Below are 14777 nucleotides of genomic sequence, written 5' to 3' on the forward strand. Positions count from 1 at the left end.
AGATCAGCCTGATGGCTGGCAAGCATGTTTCCACTCTGGATGCAAATCAAACTCAGGCACACCGTTCTGAAGCCTCGCTTTAAGAGTAGGACTTTTTTGCATAGGACAGGACAGACTGTCCTTTGTCCTTGCTGCACAGCTCTGTGATGCTGGTACACTTCCACTGCCTAGGAAAGAGGAGAATGCATTATTCTCCTTAGGGTCAGACTGATGCAACGTTGTGCCCTACTTGAGAGTAATTTTTCCAGTTCTCAGAATTTTCCCTCTCTCCTTCCTTAATCAGGCGTGTGCTGGGATGCACCCTGCATTGCATGCAGTCTGCCCCTGATGAGCTTGTTGCACGGCTGCAGCCACCTCTGACAGGGGTAGGGGGCTGACCAAGGGTTTTTCTTCCATCTCCTGGTGCTCCTGTGCTGCGCCGTTCCTGCAGAGCCACGGGGCCTCCTCAGGAAATGAAGCCCAGAGCAGCGCTGGCGCAGAACCAAGGTGGATGGAAACAGATGATCACTTTTGCAAACAGTAATTTACAACTCCGAAAAACAAGCCAACAACTTATTTTACTTTAATTTCAGGGGGAGGGGGAGAACAAGAGACGAACATGCTGTGTGACTAGCATCACCATGAACACTCCTCTTCCATGTCTCCCACTTGCCTTCACGCTGCCTGCCTTCCCTTTCAGACCGTAACCTCGCGAGGGCAGGAGCTGTCTCTCACTGGGTGTTTATGCAGATCTGAGCACAACACAACACAGGGCCTTGATCCTCTTTGGGTCCTTCTGATGCTACTGCAATACAGCTGATGGTAATGTTTTAGACTGAGGTGGCTGCTGACTTCAGCTCATGAGATATTGAAAGTGCCTCGGAGGTCAACGGGGATGTGGCACATCCTGCGACCTTGGGAACATTAAGGAGTGGAGCAATTAGGTGTCTGGGGGTCAGCAGGGAGAGCACTCGGTCTGAAGCCACCCAGCAAAAGTGCTGGTTAGGACTAAAAAGCGAAGAGTTCAAGGGGGTCTTTGGGGGTACAGGAAGGAGAGTTGGAGCTCAAATGAAGGATATAGATAGACAGACACAAACAAAGATATTTTTTTAAAAAATATCTGATGGCAGTATTTTTTATGAGTTTAACATCTGCTCTTGTACCAATTCAGTCTCTTGGAAATCACATTTTAATATTTTTCCCCCCTAAGAGACACAGTAAACGATTGTGCATGCACTTCTAGACCATTGTGAATGCAAGGTTAAGTATAAAAGCATTTCAAGAAAATGTTTCATTGTGCATTCGCAGTGGGCTAAGGGAGGATGCATCACAGCTTCATATGAGGCGGGAATCCCCTCCGTTATAGGTCAGACACTTCTTGTGCTGTGCTAATTAGGTCCCTCGGCAGCTTTGTTTTGAGGATTTTATTTTGTGGATTCACTGCTCCTCGAAGTGTGAGTGCATAGAGCTTCCTTTCCATCAGTGGGGACATTAATAAGGGCTCTGTCTATCTACCCCTTTTCATGAACATTTTAGAGGCTGATTAACTGTAAAGCCTTTCATACTCTGTCAAATAGTTCAAAAGCTATTAGGAACATGTGTCCACCTTAGCAATTAATTTAGTGTGCTGGAGAGGTTCTTTTTTTTGGTGTAAATTCTCCCTGTGTCCTTACGTGGAGTCTTGCAGCTGCTCTCAGCACCTGTCTGGTCATGGCAATGAGCAGCTCGGAGCCATTTCCCACCTCACGGGCCCGAGGCTGGAGTCCTTCCCTCTTAGCACGACTCCATTTGGTTACGCCAATGTGTCCACACAGCATCTGACCTCACATCAGCCTTGTCTCCAGAAGACACAGGACTAAAAGCACCACCAGCCCCAGTCAAGGGCTGTTGGCTAGATTCAGTTGTTAGCTAATGAATAGCATGAAACAGCATCAGTTTCAGTGACTGTGCTGTTAATTTTAATAAGAGTTTTGTTTTATGCCGATCCCTGTAATGATTAGTTTAAATATTGCTGTCTGCTATTAATCGGTGACTGCGCCGTCTGCCCGGCTGCACGCTGCCAATACGCAGTGCTGGAGGTTGCTCTAGCTGGCTCCCAGCAGGCAGCCCTGCCAAGCAGAGCCCACGGGTAGGCAGGATCCTGCAAAGAGCTGTGGTCTGGAAGGGAATCACAGAATCGTTAATGTTGGAAGAGACCTCCAAGATCACCTGGTCCAACCATCCCCCTACCACCACTGTCACCCACTAAACCATGTCCCTAAGCACCACGTCCAACCTTTCCCTGAACACCCCCAGGTGCCATATCACACTGGCCAGGCCCGTGCTTCCTACCCCTTTTCATTCCTCACTTGCAAGTGTAAGCTACCTGCTGGCTTTGGACGCTGCAGATCCTTGAGCCTGCTTTCTGTGAGGCCTGTTCCTTTTCTGCAGCATCCAGCTCTCATCCCTCTGGCTCTGATGGAAGCTGCTCTTCCACCGTGCTGCTCCTTGGCTGCAAGAGCACACCAGATTGTTAGTTAATGTCTGGGGAGAGCTGAGCATGCAACCTGATTTGGGGAAATGCATCCAAAACCGGTATCTGGATCAGAGCACCTGGAAGAGGCTGTCTAGTCAAAAACTTCAAACACGGGGAATAAGCTGGACACCAAGTTGGCCCACCACTGGGCCGATGATGCCAATTGGAAATATGTCAAATCCTCCCCTATCTGCCCTCCTCCAAGGGTTTTGTCAAGATGCCACCCCATAACCTTCCTTGATTTAACTGCGTGTGCATCCAGATGGTTTTGGAGGCTACCATTTTCCTTCATCCTGCCAAACATGCCACTACTCTGCAGCCACTCCCCGTAATTAAACCTTTTTTTCTGCCAGTTGTCTGGGATCAGGGTGGTTTCATTAGCTCTCAGGTGGTCAGAATCCTCAAAAGCAGCAGAGAAAAAAACACGGGGTATGATGTTAAGTCAGCACCAGGTCCGGTCATCACCTGGCCTGGCCTTGCAAGGCCTGCACATGGGAGAGGAACCACACTGTATTCCTGTGTTTGGTGACATCTGAGCCCACAGGGGTGACGTGTCCATGGTCCATCAGAGTGCCTCACTGTCTCAGAGACACCACGGAAGCCCTCAGGACAGACAGAAGTACCAGTGACCTCCAAAACCTCCACCAGCACAGTGCTCGTTGCTGTGGGCTCGGGAAGGGTGCTATGGAGCCTCTGGCTCAGGCTGTGTGTGGGAAGCAGTGGGGAGGGCTGAGGAGAAGCCGGAGCATAAGACAGATGGCATGGGAGGGGATTTATCCCAAAAGGAGGGAACCGGAGAGGCATGTATCAGAGCAGCCTGAAAGGCGATCACAGCAGCAAGAGCAATAATGCAGCTTTTTTGCTCTAGAATAAAAAGAGAGAGTTAGATTGACATGCAGATATCGCTGCTGGCAGATACGGTTTCCAGGGAGTTTCCAGCAGCACTATTAATAAATAACGATTTTTATTATGTGTTTTCCACTTCAGAACCATTCCCCTTCTTGCTGCTTTTTTTTTTGTTGGATTTTTTTTTCCTTTTTGACGGGACACTGCTGCAAGAGTCATTCTTGGGCACCTGTCTTTCTAATACTTAAATTTACCCAAATCTTTTGCAAGTTACCAGTATAATTTGGGGGTAACTGCCATGTTTTTCATCATTTGAGCATTGTATTTGCTTACACTGAGTGTCAGAGGAAATGCCAGTGGATGGGGAAGCTGGAAGAAAGCAGATTCTCTTGGTTCCTGTGTGGTGTGGGGATTTTTATACTCCCTTAAGGCACAAAACAGTAACCCCCCAGGCCAGGCCAGTCCCATCCCTGTTTGGTCTATGTCTCCCCATAAAACATCGAAGTTCCCAAACAGATCTTCAGAATAAAAGAGGTGGCAGATACACATGGATATCTTTGAAACAGTTTACCTTTGTCCTCCCACTTAGCTTTTTCTCCTGGGGTTGCTGATACCCAAATCTGCTCTTTGGGAACAGCAGGATGTAAATGGATCGATGTAGCCAGGGACTCTACTCTTGGAAATGTCTGGAGAGCTGCAGAAAAAGCAAATCTAAACCCAATAAATCTTACCTGAATGCCTGCATCAAAATCACATCAGGGCAGCCCATTTGTGAATTACATGCTCGTGATCAGAGAGTAACTTCCATTATTTTAAATGTAATGGCAAAGCCAATGGGCAGCACAGCAGATGAATGGGAAATTGATCATCCCTTCTGGACAGATCCCACTATATTCTGAAATCTATGTACATGGCCTAGATACTACAGTGATAAATGCTTTGGAGAAGTTTATATTATATTAGACTCATATTGTTTACATCACAGTGGCTGAATTCTGGAGCTGCGCCTTTGGAGTTTATGACTTGCTCTGAGTTTTCTGACTAGCACAGTTCATTCTGTTTTTTAATGGATTTTGCTCCAACAAATAGCTCTAAATACAAGCAGTCTTAAAAATTCACAGATATTGTTTTTGTACAGTTTTTTAATTCTTAAATCCTTTTTAAAATTTATTTCTAAACGTCACTGTAAATAAAAATACGAATCAACTAAGATCACTTTTCTATCAAACAGGCATATTCAAACATTTGATACAGAAGTTAAAGTACACAGTAAAGAGGCCTTTAGATCGGCCTCTTCATGCCTAAACCTATATAATCTATCTCTCTCTCTCAGCTTGAAAAATGCTCCTGATTTATTTTTTTTTCAAGATTTGGAGCACACTTTTACTGAAGCACAGACCATGCCATCTTTCACCCAAGTGTACCCAAGATTAGAGTGGTGCTTGCTACCTCCCTAGGGACATCTTGTGCTTTTTCTCCCACTGGGCTAGCTCCAGGATACTCTCTAGCATGCAGAAGCCCTCCCTGTCTGTCTCTTTGAATTTTTCCACCCAGCAAGGATGTCTCTTTATCTGGATGAGGCAGGGAAGATGAGGAGAGAAACTACCGCAGCTATTTTTCCCCTCTGAGTGAACTGTTCAGACACTCCAGGTTGGCTTTGCTGTCTCATAGAGCCAACCAACTCTGCTAATACATCTTGGCTCTGGACTTTAACTCCTTGTTCAATCGCCACCACAACAGTGGTTTAACCTTTACTGGGATATGAGTGTCTTTATTTTGCATCAAACTCTTCCCTAAGGAGTCAGTTCCCCTAATTTTACAGCATCTTCTCCAACAGCAAAGATTTATTGGCTGGATATTGCTACTCTAGAAGCAGCAGGGCATGGAGGTTGCTGTGCTCAAGGTTCACCTGCAATGCAAAGTGGGCAAGTGCCAAAGGCAGGCAGTGTACTTGGCATGAACTGCGCCATGTTTTCCAAGGATCCACATGTATCTGAGCAGTGGTTAAAAAAAAAAAAAAAAGCACAAGACTATGGTAAGAAAATATATATATGTTTCTTCTTCAACTACAAAAAGAGAGGAGTAGCTGTTTGGCTAGCCTAGGATGAGGGAACAGAATCATATTGACAAATTCATCTAGTCTTGAAGGAAAAGTGCTTCAGTTCAGGGGACTGGCTGCCTTATCTGGTTCATGAGATGCCTGCACCGTTTTGGGACCCACCTCCCAGCTGTAGGTTCAGATGAACTACGAAGCCCCCTGGGGGAATACTCATGCTAAAGCAATATAGAGGTCTAATCCTCAAATTTCTGACATTTTGTTAGATTATGGCACCATTACATTGTAGATTAAAAAGCATTTGTTACCTTTATTGTTTATTTTATGGGCTAGACTAATGTCCCTATGTCAGCTATTTTGCCAAAATGAATAATCATTTCAAAACTCCAAAACGTGTGTGACAAAGGTTCAGTAGATTATTTGCTGTCTAAGATTAAGTTCTACACTCTCATCCAGGGTTAATTTAGGACCATTAATAGTGTGTAGGTTGGACGTAAATTTTCAGGCATGTATTATTTTATTACCTGGTCACATAATTAAAATGTCACTTATCAAGGGACAAATTTTAATGAAGTTAAAAGCACCTTGATGACATATTATTATTTGACCTGTTATATAAGAGGATTATTTCTCGCCTGCTATCGACTGCGTTTCTTTGATAGTATGAAAATAACTGGTTTTCAGTGAGGTTTTGCTTTGGAGAGGGGGCAAAGCCATTCACTACATCCTTCTTATTACCTCCAAGACCCCCATTAGCTGAGTTATGCTAAGACCCTCTGCTTTTACACTTTGAGCCCATCAGCTTGCCCAGCTGCTGAAGAAAGGGTAAACATCGTTAGTCTGTGACAAAATGTGCAAAAGGGGGGTCAGGAGAAGAAGGCTATAATTACAGTGATATTGGCTGAAGGTCTCTCAAATGGAGCCCTGTTCAGCTGGGGCTGGAGGAAGTGACTTAGGAGACAAAGGAAAATCATAAATTTCAATGAAGTGATGACAAGGAAGGTGACAAATTAACCAATGACAAGCTTCTTGAGTATGTAAATACCACTGGAAAGAGGTGAATCTGCCATGGGACAAGATGCTCTCGTGTGGCATCGAGCCTGGCAATCAGTTTTACACGCTCGAGGCATTCACTGGGAGTTTACTTAAAAGAGAACCTGACATAATTCTCCAGGATTTTGGCAAGAAGGAATGGGACAGTTATTTGTAACACATTCCTCACTGCCTTCCTAGACTCGTTCTGGCTTAGGGCACTCTCATCTGCTTCTGAAGGTACTAGTAAGAATTCATAGATTTCTGTGAAAGGAGCCAAATAAAATATATATATATATGTGTATTTAGGGTGATACATGAGCTGTGGAGTTAATTTAAGGAGACAAAATGTAAGACTAACTAGCCACAACAAAAAAGATCTCACTGGAGAGTCATGCTAAGTTTCAAGATGGTCTCTGAAAAGTAGTAGGTCTGTCATTGCAGACACTTAAAACATATACACAAAGCACTTGTGGGAATTAAGAGGCAGAGATTCTGCAAGGGACAGAAGATGAAGGAGATTGTCTAATGCTTTCTTTTATCTCAGCTCATGATCTTGAAACTAGGCAGCCTGTTTTACAGTTACATAGCATCCAGATTACAAAGATGTGCATTACACCAGTCCAGTCCACTTAGAAAGGAATGAATATAGCAGCTTTGATCATTCTTAAGTGCGATAAAGCATTAACTACCGTTACTGCTTTCTTCAGTCTCATTGCAGTGGTGGGTTCTGCGTGGTGCCACCATCACACCACAGAGCAGAAGCACATCCTGTCGGAGAAGTACAGGGATAACCCTGGCATTTGCCCTGAGATTAGGGATTCCTGGAGTTATAAAGTGCACAGAAGGCTTTGGTGGGCTGAAGCTGGCTACAAAATGGGCTTCCCCCCCATTTACCAGCCCTGCTTTGACCTCACCTAGACTAAGCTCAAGATATTTTGCTTCTACACATCTCCTATGTTCATATAATCTGGCAAAATTTGGATGCTATGTCATCCACGGTAATGCAAAGTTTGATGAAAGACCTCATCCTGTGTTCCAGTTCCTTTCAGAGCCCTGAGGCCTAAATCACACAGAAAAGAGCAAAGGCAGGGAACCACCTTTGGTCACTTATTACACATTATGGATTTCTTCCCATTGTGAAAAACGCTCCCTTTTTCAAAAAGCCACCTTCCAACCCTCCCTCACAGCTATTGATTCCATAGGCGAAAACAATAACGCGCACCTTGCTGCAGTGAACTCGTGAATGTCTAATTTTGAACTGGAAAATGTCACAGACCTCCACTCGCAGGCAGGACTTTGAACTGAAATGTACGTCCTGTCTCTTCATCCATGGTTTCCTGCTGGTGTACATTTACTCCCTCCAAAATTCACTATTAATTTAAGCGTTGTTAATGAAACCCAGCCTCTGGCTGACAGAGGGAGGAGGATGCGATTGTCCATTTTGGTTCCCAGGAGGTCCTTGAATGGCTGTGACGAGCACCAGTAAAAGGACTTAGATAAAAAGAGAAGTTGCTAACTTTGTCCCAGTGAATCACAGTTATAATTTTCTTGAACGATGAAAGGGTTGTTAAACTGACTGGGAATACAAAGCCACTCTCCTCAGATTGAGCTGAATCATCTTTGCCCATTTCAAATGCATTGTTCCTTTCCTTACCAGCATATGATAGAGAGCCCTAATGTTTCTTGCAGGTAGGCTGCTCTCAATCCCATGACATAAATGACACAGATGTTAGTTAGTATGAGCTTTGGGTGCCTTGAAAGCCTATACCCTAAAGGCGCATAAAGATGCAGAGATACACACAAAGCCTTTTATTTATTTATTTACTTTTATTTTAATGCCTAGGGTTACAAACCCTGGATTATCATTTCCAGTATATTAAAATCATATTGTTGGTAACATTCTCACTGCAGTTGCTCTCATAGTGGACTGCATCATTTTATAAGAAAGTTTCAGTAATACTGCGTTCTTATTATGCGTTACTGGATAAGTCTGGATTTTGACTCATCTGAAATCACAAGATTCCTATCAGAAAATAAAGTCCCAGAAATTTTAGGACATTACGATAGGACTGCTATGTTTCTGCTAGAAGATTACTATAAAGGGTGATTCTTCAGGGAACCCATGTTTGTGGATAGGGACAATTTTCCCCTTCAACAATTTTTATTTTTTAATGAGTAGGATCTTTTAACAGAGCACATTAAACAATCAGGAAACATTTTGTATTCACTGCTACCTTCTTCCTATTTTCATCTTCAGACGAAGGCGTTCCTGGTGTGGCAGCCTCCAACCCCGTGGGAATTAGCACCAGAGAAGGCAGACGAGGGAAAGTGTCAGCGTAGGAAATTAGCTTTCCCCAAGAAGGGGCAGCCAAGAAAAGAAGCTTGCGTTTTGAGTCTTTGCAATAGAGGAGCAAGGGAAGACTGGGTTAGAGAAATTAAAGAGAGTTTAAAAGAAACAGGCTAGGGGCTCTTCTTCTTGGGGTGCTGAGAAAGATTTGTGGCCTCTGCATAACAGTATTAAAGACCTAAGAAACTGTCAGGCAAGGGCTGAAAGAGAGCAGGAGAAAACGGGTTAAGAAGATGTCGCTGCAGGGAGTGGTTTGTTTTAACTGTTGGGGAGGTAAAATGTGCAAGGTGTTCCCGGGATAAGCAGCACTGGAAGTCAGAAAAATGCCCTATGATGAGAAACTGGATCCTGTAATAAGTTTTGTGTTCCCATGAAAGACATGTAATCAGAGCAAATGGCTTGTGTAGCCTGTCTTACTTGTCTCTGTGTTTTATTGCTTATTTCACTACCTGAAGACACATTTTCTTTCACTGGTATTTGTATAGGGTTGCCACTGTGTTAAGAAGTTGCATGGGTTTCCAAGAGAAGGCTACACATGCACGTGCACATTTTGTTATCCTGCTGACTTAATTCAAAATACATTGGAGGAAGACATTATTCAACAACTAATGGCTGTTATACCATCAACATATTCTAATGGGCTGATTAGCAATTTTATTGTATTCAATTTGCACCATGGCAATTCCACGTCAGGTGGAAGAGCTATCAAAATGAAAAACTGCATTGAAATTAAAAACCAATAGTCCAACTTTCAGTCTGAATGAGCTCCCTGGTAGCATGATGAAGTGCAGTTATCCATGAGTCTGCCCTGCAAAAATGGTCCATGAAAGCCCTTGTAGAAGGATGGAGAAATTAGTCGTTCCTGCTACTTCACACACAAGTTTAGCAAATATGTCACTGGTGTTTTAGGGTTTCTTTTTTTAATCCTCCACGTTCTATCATGAGAATAACACTGAAAAGTCACGACCCTGCCTATTTCTGCTCTGAGGACCCTTTTTTTTCCTGCATTCAAAAACCGCCTGGTTTGTCTACTGCTTTCTAAAATACAGAAATGCAAGCAATAGTTTGTTGGCCTTTGACTCTCATTTTCACACCTACAAAGCAGCCACCTCTTCACTCACTGCTAAAAAATATGTACTGAAAATACAGCCAGACTGTCCTTCCGCTCAGAGCGTCATTTTCTCTGTTACTGGGGAAAGCATTCGGATTTTTCGTGCATTACCAACTGCCCACTACTTACCAGAGCCCAAGCAAAAGCAAAGCTCCTTCCCGAAAGCAAGCTTGAGTCTCAGAAGAAATCAGCTAACACACCAGCTCAGCACACCCAAATGCTACGGGGAGGCCTCACGGGCCCCAGGAGCTCTTGGTGGTCCTCAAGGCGCTGCGCCTCCTGTGATGAGGTTGGCCCTCCTCCAACCTCTGTCCCCATGTCCTCACTGCTCGGGCCACCTTGTGCGTGCTGACCCAACAGTTTGTGAGGCTGCACGTTGACATCTGGGGTCCCCGGGATGATCCAGTTAAAAATAGTCCTCCCAAAGAAAGAGGAGAGAAGATGAATTTGCAGCAGGTGGAGATGTTATTGCCATCCCCTGCCTTCCTCTCCCTGGTGGTGTCTTGTCCACCTAGCAGAGGCTCCGGCCACAATCTGTGGCCACTACCTGGCCAGCCTCAGGTGTTAAAGGAAACCAAGACCTGACAGCAACTTATACTAGTCATCGAGCTGTAAATCCAGCACGCAACTCTGCCGTCAGCCTGGCTGGACTGATGACGGGCTGCAGCCGCAAGGGAGATCCCGCTTCTGCCACCTCCGCGTCCTGCTGACCTGGTGAAAAAGTATCATCCCCTGGGTGGGAATGTGATCCCAGGTCAGCTCGGTGGAGCTGATGCCAGGGCTAGCCCCGCCGAGCAGGGTTCCTGGCAAGCTGTAGAAGTCAGCGTGACATGTGGCATGCTGCCCAGCGCGAGTGACACTGCCTCGCACACCCTTAGTGCCAGAGCAAATAGCTGCAGGGGGTGCAAACAGGGATACATCAGGTTCTCTGCAGCGGGGGGAAAGCCCCAAACGGAGACAGAGGTGACAACTCTGAACACACAGCAAGAGAGAAACCAGATGCAGCAGAAGCTGCAACAAACTGCAAGCATTAGCAAGGACAAATGCTGTGAGGACTGTGTACACTGAACAACATGTGACATCCTTTTAAATCTTATTAGGAATTTAAATATCCTCTTTTTTTCTTTCTTTTTTTTTTTTTCCTCCCAATGAAAAGCGTGCTCTATTGTTACTTAAAGAGCATATATTTCTGTGATAGCCTTTTAATGCAGAGCTGTTTTTCTTTAGGGTCCTGAATATATGCAAATGAAAATGAAGAGAAGAGCTGAAGTATAAAGGGAGCACAGTAGTCTGGAAAAAACAGAGGGGTAAATGACTGCAAAGATCAACTGGAAAGGCAAGCTTATTAGGCTTTTGGGGGAGGAAGCGGGTGTTATTAAATGCCTAGTGTCTCATACTATGTGAATATAACTACCTTATTACGGCGGCCCTACAGAAGTCAGAATATGCGGAGGAAACAACCTCCACTGAGATAAGTGATACAAATCAGAACATTTCCATTCCCTCAACTGTGATGCCATCAGACTCAGAAAGTGCTGTTTAAATATGAATGGCATCCTGTTTATGTGCGTATTAACAATATGTATACCAGTAAAGGCTTGCCAAGATGCAAATATTGCTCTGCACACAAGTCTTTCCCACTGAGACTGGCTAGAAAAATAGCATCAGGACGCGAGCTGGTAACAATAAGTACAGCTGAAGCCAATAATGAGGTAAAATACATATGCATATGTGAGAGGTGTAAAAGCTTGGCCCTGAGAAAGGTACCTGTTCGTGCCTGGTGACAGCAGCTCCCCATTGCCTCTGTCCCAGCGCACATGGGACAGGGACCCCGCCTGCTGCTTCCAGCACCTCTGCTGAGTGGCTTTTGTAAATGACAGCGGCTGCCAGCACAGAAGGGCTGAGGACAGTTTTGTTGCACAAGCACAACTTCAAGCAAATACAGTGATTGTGCTAAAATTTGCTTAAAAATGAAAAAAAAAAAAAAGACATAGAAATGTGGAAAAGGGTAAACAAATGGGAAGCACGCACTGCAGTATTAAGCGGACGCGTCCCGCCTGATCAATGAATGCATTAGGGCTGCCCGGTCTGTGGCAATGCTCCACGCATACACTTTTAAGGAAGAGCTGGAGGAGAGAGAATTCCCAATACAGTTTATAGGCTTACGTATTAGTTATGTCTGCTACATTGTCACTGGGAGGGTCACGGAGGGTCACCATGACATTTCTATATGCAGGCTGTGTTTTTTCCCACTCAGCTGCTGCTTTAGTCTAGCGTTCCTAGCCATGCTGGAAATTCTGACTAGGTTTTGTTTCAGCCACCAGCTGTCTAAAACAGTATTCATGCACATTCATTCAGAGAAAACCCAGAGATTTGCCTACCGAGGTTTTTCACCAGCATTTGCACAAGGGGTGTCACTGTATTTGCCAGAACGCTGGTGGAAAACCTTGCAAGTGCTCATGTGAAGGTGCCTGCATCAGGGTTTGCAGAGGATTTTTTGCTTCCCCTAATCTCCTTTGATGTTTTTGCCACAGAATGAGTAGAAAATGATCCCTAGCGAACATGTTCGACAGGGGATTTCTTCCTGTCACCTACCTTTTAATTCTCACCACCTCCCAAACTACAGCATATGACTGCTCCTACACCTTAGTGCCAAGTTTCTGCTGAAGTTCATCTAGCCTTCAGAAGCCAGGCTCAGAAAATGTCATTAGACCATTCTTATAAGACTGAGAAAAGCGTCGTGCTTTTCAGTTTAAGCAGAAAATAGTTAACCTGTGGAAAGTGTGAAATTTCTCTGAAGAACTGCCTAAAGTCACTTATCTTCTGAGCACGAATAATCTCAGCCAGAAAGCTGAGCATCTGAAAAGCAGGGATCTTTTTGTACAAAGAGAGAAATTAAACTATTTGCAGTTTAAAATGTAACAGTTACAATCCAAACTTGTTATAAAGGATGCAAACACCTGCAATGCATAATTAATCTTTGTCTGGGTCAGTTTGTATCTGATCTTTGAACAAAGTGCTGTGTGTCACCTACAGCAAGGAATATTTTGGGTTTTGCACAGGTCTTTTTGATGTGACTTTTGTTGCCCATGGAATTTTAGGGAACTGGAAAAAAAAAATTATTTATTTTTCCCTAGGTGTGTTATCTTACTACCTTTCATTGAGAAAACTTCCAAATTGTGCGTATCACCTGAGAATTGAATTAATAATTATGTGGCCTAATGTAGACAAAAGCAACTTTAAGCTCTGCCAGGCTGTAGAACCAGGATGCTCTGGTGTATTTGCAGGTCCAGAGCAGTAAACTTGCTTTCCTTTGCACTGTTTCTCAACCTGACCTCCAAAGTGACCAAGATGACCACGCTGACCAAGCAGCTGTGAATCAAGTGGAATGCTTATGCAGTTGAATGGCAGCTTTGCTCAGGCAAGAACCACAAGACCAAGTGTCTGAAATGCTGCAGGACGATGCTGCCTGTGAGGCAGAGAGATGACCAGCCCTACCAGGGGCCAGACATTACAGTCAAGATGCAGCCTTGTAAAGAGAGCTGGGTAGGCCTACCTGCACCCCAGAGACCACATGCTGCAGTTATTTTCTGTGTTCTCATATACCTATGCTTCAAAACTCTGCCATACCCTATATATTATACATTATGCAGTAGCTTGTCTACACAGTGTTTCTTCTCCTTGTGCTGAAAGAGTCAGCCCCTAGCAATTTATGGTAAATATTAATGCCCAGGGAGGACCCCTCCAAGTGGGCCTTTAAGTGTGCGATAATGCCGGGAGCCTTCGCTCTGTTATTATCACAGATTGTTCACGGAAGCTTTCCTACTTGCCTGAGTGTTTTGGTGGGTTTGTTGCAAGGCAGTAGCAGAGCATGTGTAGGGTTGTGTGGTTCCTGCCATCATGGAGGTGCACAGGATGAGGTGGGAGGGCGGGTTTCAAAACATTCACCAAACGCTGATTAGCCTCAAGCAAGGCAAAGTGTGTCAGTGTGCTGAGTCAGATCCTTTCCCCGGCTAGCTCCTCTCACTTTTCCCTCAGCCTTGGCCCATGGAGAAAATATCCTTGCTAGCTGAGGTCTGTATCCCTGAGGACACTACACTCTCTGAACACCTGCATCCCCTGTTCCCTCTGTTCTCCCACGGGCTGTGGCATCACTTTGGGTGCTTTTTGTGGGGACGGTGGCAGCGACAACAGCAATTCCTATTCCCAAGCCCCAAAACCCCCCCAGGGACCAGAGCTGCAACACCCTGCTAGGTGGAGGCGGTGGAGCAGGGGGCGTCCCGGGTTCATGGCTGGCCTGCTCTCCAGGATGTGCAGAGCCTGTTTGATCGATCACGTGCTGCACTGGAGTATTGTTGCCCTCCTACCCAAAACCTCACTGATTTCCTCAGCAGCCTGGCTGCATCTCTGGCAGGAGCACTGCAGGTAGCAGCAGCAATGAATCTGTCTCCGAACATGTATGGGGTTTGATCAATGCACACATTTATAGCACATCCCTGCCCTGAGGTTTACCTTCACTTTTTTTTTTTTTTTTTTAACTTCCACAACTAGCAGCGTCTGAACAGTTGGAGTTTGCTGATTTCCTGCCATTGTTATTTTTGTTTTGTTTTGTTTTGTTTTCCTATTGAAGCAAGCTTAGATTCTTCAAGGCACTCAGCAATAAAAATGCCTAGATTCCCTGGGAGGACTTCCCAAACTCTTTTATCAAGCTCGGATCACTGATGTGGAGGGGCTTTTATTTTATGACCCAGCAGAGGTGGCCCGCAGGCCATGGCAGTAGCTCTGGGATGCTCTAGGTAGCGTTGGTGTGTGGAGCTGCCAGGTACAGGACCGGTGCCTGCAGCGTTAGCGCAGCCGGCGTGCCGTGTCCTCTGCTGCTCTTGAATTC

General features: G+C 45.0%; 1 long non-coding RNA gene across 1 annotated transcript; it reads right to left on the reverse strand.

Annotated features, from left to right (window-relative positions):
* Positions 1 to 388: 388 nt before the first annotated feature.
* On the reverse strand, positions 389 to 4287 carry LOC106042146 (uncharacterized). The gene is made up of 3 exons (XR_001210935.3): positions 4072 to 4287; positions 2345 to 2470; positions 389 to 2136 (listed from the first exon to the last, which is right to left on the reverse strand). It is a non-coding gene; the product is annotated as an uncharacterized lncRNA (long non-coding RNA).
* Positions 4288 to 14777: the final 10490 nt, after the last annotated feature.

This window comes from Anser cygnoides, chromosome 1 (genome assembly GCF_040182565.1).
Source record: "Anser cygnoides isolate HZ-2024a breed goose chromosome 1, Taihu_goose_T2T_genome, whole genome shotgun sequence".
Classification (NCBI taxonomy): domain Eukaryota; kingdom Metazoa; phylum Chordata; class Aves; order Anseriformes; family Anatidae; genus Anser; species Anser cygnoides.